Source organism: Liolophura sinensis, chromosome 13 (assembly GCF_032854445.1).
Source record: "Liolophura sinensis isolate JHLJ2023 chromosome 13, CUHK_Ljap_v2, whole genome shotgun sequence".
Taxonomy (NCBI): domain Eukaryota; kingdom Metazoa; phylum Mollusca; class Polyplacophora; order Chitonida; family Chitonidae; genus Liolophura; species Liolophura sinensis.
This window is the reverse complement of record NC_088307.1, coordinates 7,750,926-7,758,740: the sequence shown is the minus strand read 5'-3', so window position 1 is coordinate 7,758,740 and position 7,815 is coordinate 7,750,926.

The window sequence follows — 7,815 nt, the reverse complement described above, 5'->3', positions numbered from 1 at the left end:
AATATTTTATCGATTTATATATGCATTGACCTCGTGTTGTCCATTCTTTTTAAAAGAAACTGATTCAGAAACTTCATGCAGATTATCTCCCTTTGAAACTGTCCTAACGGAGAAAGAAATCCCTAAAGAATGAATGAATGGTTACGGAATAAAGCAACAACGTTATAGCCATATCTTTTCATTTGGATCAATATTTAAGGAAAATTCCGTTAGTTAAGGGACTGAATCTAAATTAAAATTTTCCAAGTTCCCATATCCCATATCTCTTGATGAAGAATCTACAGAAAATAGTTATAATATCTTGATGCTAAAATAGACCGAAATTAAAACAACAGCTTATTAACACTTCAGACCCCAACGCTATGGTTGACAGGGAAGCCGACAGATGACCTTCCATTATCTCCCTTCACGCCTCGCCTTGTATTAGGAAAGTGGGGGTGGCGAGGCAGCTATTACCCCTATCTCGCAAAATCCCGTGGCGCTCGTAATACCAGATGGCCACACACCCCCATTAATTTTCCATAAGCGATAATGTTAACGTTTAGCGCTGTAGCTCAATCCCAAACATTCCGTGGCCAATAAGCTTTGGAGCATGTCTGGCTCAGCCTGTGAGAAAGCAGTCATAAAAATCTTGATTTAGGTTGACCGTCAAAATCTGGACGTTTCTATACAGGTGCAGTGTCTAACAAATAATGAGTTCTCCCTATGTGCGGATAATGATTACTCCCTGTAACACCCGGCTGTCAGCCATCGATCAATCGGCTATCCGGGAATCAGCCATCGATCAATCGGCTATTAGTTCATTTGTAATCATCAATCAACACAATAACAACACTATATCTGGCAACAAAGGTAAATCGGACAGTATCTGATATGGCAGGCTTTCTAAACCTACCATCCATACCGCCATTTCAAGAAGATGTGGACTAAACTTCGCTGGCTACACGTTGGAAAAAATGGCGGGATCAATTTGACGTTTATATCACAGCAGCTGGTATAACTGAAGACAAACAGAAGCGAGCTTTTCTATTACATCTCGGTGGTGAATCGGGAGAGGAAGTATTGCGAGTCTTACACAAACGCCGCTTACAAACTTGACAGTTTTTTCTTCCCAAAAACACATTCGCTTCGAGAGATTCGTCTTCAAACAAGCACAGCAACAAGCCAGTAACAGTAACAAGAAACTGAGTTAACTACACTCTAAGAAGCAGACATCATTGACCCTATTGAAGGACCAACACCATGGGTTTCACCGATCGTGGTTGTGCCCAAGAAAGACAAAACGTGAGTGAGACTTTGTGTAGACATGCGCATGCCTAATATAGCCGTCCAACGAGAACGACAACCCACGCCTACCACTGATGAAGTTATACACGCTCTCAACGGCGCTACGGCATTCTCCAAGCTGGGCCTGAAACGACTTCAACCCTATGAACTTACTGTCATATATAAACGAGGAGATGAAAATCCAGCCGACTTTCTCTCTCGACGTCCTCAATAAGATCAGCCGGTATCTGACCGAGACATTGCCAACGATTGCCATTGTCAGTTTCATCATTCAGCATGTCATCACAAAATCCATCTCATTACAGACCGTTCAGGATTCCCACAAATACGATCCACAGATGACAAAACTAATAAAAGTTGCCCTTTCAAACCGATAGAACAAGCGTGACCCTCATCTTAAGCGGTAGAACAAAATTCGACATGAACTGACCGTGTCTCCTTCTGGAACAGTGCTTCGTACAAATCGACTTATCGTACTACCATCCCTAAGACAACAAACACTCCAATTAGCTCACGAAGGCCATCAAGGGATAGTTAAAACCAAGCGACTACTACGAGAAAAAGTCTCGTATCCCAACATGGATCAAGACGTCGAAACCTACATAAACAGCTGTCTGCCTTGCCAAGGCTATGCATCATCGCAGAAACCGGAACCAATCCGAATGACAGACATGCCAACCATGGAGTTGTGTTAGCATGGATTTTTGCATATTTCCTTCTGGCGATTACTTATTAGTGATAATCGACGACTATTCAAGATAGCCAATTGCGGAAGTTATCAAATCTATATCAGCTAGACACGTCATTGCCAAATTAGACACCATCTTTGTTACTCATGGCATTGTCGACGAACCTAAATCCGACAAATGACCTCCTTTCAACGGACAAGACTTTGGGCGATATGCTGAAACCACTGGATTCAAACACAGGAAGATTACACCATACTGACCTAAAGCAACCGGAGAAGCGGAACGTTTCATGCGGACAATTGAAAAGACAGTGCGCATCTAATTTTGCCATGGAAAGGAGTGGAAGAAAGATCTTAACAGTTTGTTGCTTAACTACCGAGCAACATCCCCACTCTACTACAGGAACTGCACCAGGTAGTCTTCTATTCAATCATCCCATCAAAACCAAACTTCCACAACCAGTCAACGCTTCACAATCACAAAAGGTTCCAGGGTAATTCCTACAGGCCCAGACGGCGAATCCGTGTCACGCAACAGTTCGTTACTTAAAGTCGTACCTCCAGATACACAGTTCCCTATGTCCGTTACCGAGGACTACGATGACGACAATCCAACACTTGACCCCAACACCTAATGCTGCTAGAAACCAGCAAGCCAAGCGACATCCGACCCGAGTTCGAAACCGACCTGCGTATCTCAATGACTATGTGTGAACTGATTTGTGTTAATTTCTGGATTGCGATTTTAAAGTGTACAAGTAAATGAATGTTTAAGTTCTAATTTCGAGTTAACAAGTCCAGTTAATTTCTCGCGTTGAACTTTTGATTTCTACGTGAAATTGAAAGTCAATACATGTTTTATTCATGAACTTTGCTCAGTGTTTGCCAATACTCATCAAACAATTCCAAGGACAGTGATATCCTACAGAAACTTTACTTTAGTCCTTTTGTTAACTAATAACTGTATTCTATTTCAAAGAAAAAGGGAAGAATGTAGTGTCTTATAAAAATTGAGTAATACAATTACATCACTATAGCCGGCAGCTAGGAGGGGTGCCTAGCAACAACAAGTGGATATCACTCGCAACCTCAGCAATACCTCATAGTGAGGAGAGTTTATTTTGTTGTCTGTAATGGTGTAGATACACATGAAGGTCACAGTACTGGATATTGCTTGAGCACATATTACCCCCTCCAGTTTCTTGTGGACTCGTCTACATACGGAAAAGGTAGGGATTTTTATTGAAGTAGTCAGTCGTCGTGATCAGGTCACGGGGTCAACATGCTGTCAGTCGGTGAGAAGTAAAAATGTGTGAAATACGATAAATACGACAATAAACGTAAAGTAGACGCCTCTTGGATCTTTGTTATAGTAACCATCTAGAAAAAATTACTAGTTTATAGGGTTTACATTTTATTTTTGGTACCCCTCTCTTTTAATAGTTACTGGATATTGTGTCGACTACTACTTTCAGCCTCCAACACAGTGGCCACCGTATAGAGGTCACCCACGATTTCCGAATTACCTCTCAGGCCATCCAGCTATATAAATAATACCCAAGGTGGAAAAAATAACCCATGATAGCACCCAAGAGTGAAGTGACCCCTAGTGACAGTATCAACACCGCGTAAACCTAGCTGAAATTGGATAATTAGCTAAATGTACATGTACAAACAAACGCCACGCGTTTACCTGCTTCCCCCATGGCCACGTGGGTCAGACATGCCAGGAACACTACAATGTCCGTCAACCTCAGTTTAAAGTCCCGTGTAAATATGGCCGACATGAATATCGATGTGTATTCGTTTGCCACAGAGAACATATCCCTGCAAAGAAAAAACAAACAATCAGGTGATCGGCTCTACTGTGTCTCAGCACAATGTTTTACTAAAGGTTGTAGAAATTCGCTATTACGTACCAAAACACACCTATTCCATTGTATACCTCAACACAAACTTATACAAAATATTGTCCAAGATTGCAGCTACCCAGAAGATCAGCTCTTCTCCGCCTTGGCAGAAGTAGACCAATATACTTACTCTAATCATGTGATCGGGATGTAGCAAAGTATAACGGTGAATAGACTGTTAACCATGCAGCACACAAAGTGCAGGATATATCACAGGGTTAGTTTTCTATTTCACATGTATATGTGTTGACCATTTGCCAACTATCACACTGTCGTTGCTGATCTTGGCATAAAAGTGTAGCAGTCAAGCCTGGTATGAATTTTAGTTCGGACCAGAAGTCCAGAAGTTTACTGGTATTAAGATTTAAGGCTTGCTTGGCTTTTAATACACCTTTGAGAAATTGGTTCCAGTTTTTTTACTCTCTATGCTTAAATCTTCTATATTAAAGACTGCGAAAGAATGATACTTTTTTCCACTACATGCTGCGTTGTATTTGAAAAATAAAGGGAATATAGACCAAGAAGTTCATAACTCAGCTTCGTACAAACATCAAAGACCAGCATGTATTTCCCCCCCCCCCCCCCCCCCACACACACACACACCGACAGTCTCTAAAAGTAATTGTGTACAAAAGTACACAAGCTGTATAATACAAGCACACATTAATTGTAACAAATTTGCGTTAATCTCTACTTTGCATACATCTTTACGTACCTACAATGTGTACCAAATCTTATTTACATCGCGAGCTACATAACAAATAAGCACAAGACGGTACGCACTTGCTTCTTTGAGAGTATACATATTACAATTTAAATCCTCTTAATCGAGGGTGTCAGCCAGATGGATTATGGCCTCCGTTTTGACAGCTAGATAAGATCATTTTTTCCTGTGAAAATAGTTAAATGCTTTTCCTCTGGTTGCAGTTCGGATGTTTCGTTCATTCCACAGGTTACGCGTTGAGTGATATACATTTGTATATGTGACCTTACTCTACAGTTGTGATGGGGTAGATCTTAATGCGTAGGAGTAGCAGTGTTCATAGTTTGATGAAGTCAGCTTTCGCAACATGCAGTCATTTATTGTAAGAGCCAGAGGCATGGAGACAAACACACAAGTTGCATGCGGTCTGTCTCATATCCATATAGTCCGAGATTGCTCTGACGTTGGGCTTGGCAAAATTTTGTTCGGCCAAGGATGGCGACATCTGCGGATTAACAAATTTTTGTCAAACATAACGTCAGAGCAATCTCGGACAAACGTTCATAGCTAAAATAATCCTGTGCGTTATTTTAGCTGAAATTTGTTTTACAATGGCTTACGGAAAATTTACGTTGACAACCAATACTTTGACCTTGTTAAGCAGGAATAATAATTTTAAAGTGATTCGAAATTCTAACTTAAGCCTAAGATCGATTCAGGATCCCCTGCCAGATATATAACACAAGTACACCACTATATCTGAAAATTACCCCCAGAACATCCACTGCAGACTCCAGAATCACGAGGTTGTTTAAACTTAAGTCAGACTTATGCTTGTATTAACCGAAATTAACCCGAAATGATACGCAGGCCTGTATATATATATATATATATATATATATATATATATATATATATATATATATATATATATATATATATATCGGTTTTTACACACTGATATTGAACAGTATACATCACACTTACCACTATGAGCCAGGTATCTGGGTATATCCGCTTGGTCAAGTAACACAGTGGCTTATTGTCCTAGCGCTTCATCCTGAAATTTTCCGATATATTCCTGATTCAAATCGATAATGAAGAGCAAGCTTCCACTAACTAGCTGGTTTGCTTTAGAGCGCTGTCCCTAAGAACCGGTGAAAATCAGGTCTGAAAGTTGGTCGAACGCTTCGAATGACTAAGCTCATGTTACTCTGGTTTCAGGAGACTGTTATTTTGTCACAGGCTGATAGCCTGATGTAGCTATATGGTCCCATGTATCCGGTTTCTGAAGGGTATCTGGTTCTCTGAACGCCCTAACGATTGGCCAATCAATGTCGGTCAGCTTCGTTAAATTCCGCGAAGATAAACTCGGTTCATAATTTGAACGAAATCCGGTTACACAACAAAAAAAAAATAATCAGTTGACTTTAACAGAAAGTCGTCTGTTGGCTGAGTAATGCTAGAATGTATTCTGTTAGCCTAATGAAAACTTTATGTTGAATTAATAGAATATGCGTGTTATATTTAACAGAATAATCTATTGCAACAGCAGATTACATCACTCAGACAACAAACATTCTGTTAAAATTAAGATTCATTTTTAAGTGTAAGCTTACTCAGCAGATAGTCTGCACAAGTCAAATATTCTTGAGCACGCCGTATTTAAACACAAATCAAATATCCTTGAGTACGCCGTATTTAAACACAAATCAAATATCCTGGAGTACGGCGTATTTAAGCACAAATCAAATATCCTTGAGTACACCGTATTTAAACACAAATCAAATATCCTTGAGTACGCCGTATTCAAACACAAATTAAATAAATAAATAAATAAATAAATACCAGAATAAAAAGCACACTGTTATTGTAGTCATTGGGGAATTATTTTCGGACAGTCCTCTTTCCGAACAAAATGCTGTCAGACTCCTTGCTAGACTGGGTGTTCTGTTGTATTATGTTATGTTAAGTTTTATCCTCCATCCCGCCATGTTAGTTCTGCGTCTGTTATAAAAAGATTTGGTCATTTTACAGGTACTAGAAAACATACACTTTTCATTCAAATGCAATGAAATCAATATCTCCATGCCCACATGGATTTGTTTAGCGTCGAGCGTGTATCATTGCGGGTGTACACACAGGAAGCGGAACTAATAATATAATGTATATAACATAATGTATCACATCACTTGTGTTCAGGCCGATGGCATGATGATGCGAAGTGATAGCACGATGGTGCGATGACACGAAGCAACGGCCACGAAGCGATGGCACGATGGCTTCGCATCACCGTATCATCGCTTCGTGTCATTGATGGGCGACGATATCTGGCTTCCTTACTGGTAAGCATTTAAACTAAATAGTTTGGGTGACCCCGTTGCACGTCTAATTTGGTGCCGCAGAATAACTAGCAGGCATTTAAAAATTAAATTGTTTGGGTGATAGAGTTTCAAGTCAAATTTGGCGCTGCAGAGGTTATAACTGTTCATTTCGAAATCCTCTGCAGTTCCGAGAGGTGCTGAACGGCAGTATTGTTTTGCCGGATGCTGCTCAACATTGCGAATGTTATGACACGCTTTTGTTGACTTAACATAGGCCTATATAAACTTATGAAATGTGTTGATCGGCTGATATATAATTTTACTGCATGAGGAAAATCTCCACGAATATATGGGGTTAGTTGGGGCAACAATTATATTAAAAGTTAAACCAGGCTTATAACTAAGCCGAAGTGCTAGGGGAGGCGCACTATTCACATAACCAGTTGAGGTATAAAATGACAGAAGGCTAGATTTCACTGGTTACGTTTGACCATTCGCCAACTGTATGTCACACTGCTCTGTTATTAGTCTTTTTAAAAATTTATGTTGAATTGACTTTTGTTATTGAATTTATATGTCTAATTGTAATTAAAAAAACATTAGGGACTCTCAGTGGGGATCTATTAATATTGGCCAGGGCAGGAATAAATAAAAATTCGTCACATAAAAAATGAATAGGTGAACGGACCTGTTCAACTACAACAAAGCTGAAACTGAACAAAAAATAAACATTACGAACTCTTGGCCTAGCCCTACCTAGCCCAGGTACCTAAAGGCAGGTGCCTTTGCTTAGGCCTTACACTCCGGTGTAATATCCTAACTTAAACAGAAAGTCATATCCAATATAATATTCTGTTAGTCTAATAGAATCTTTATGTTGAATTAAAAGAATATGTGTGTTAT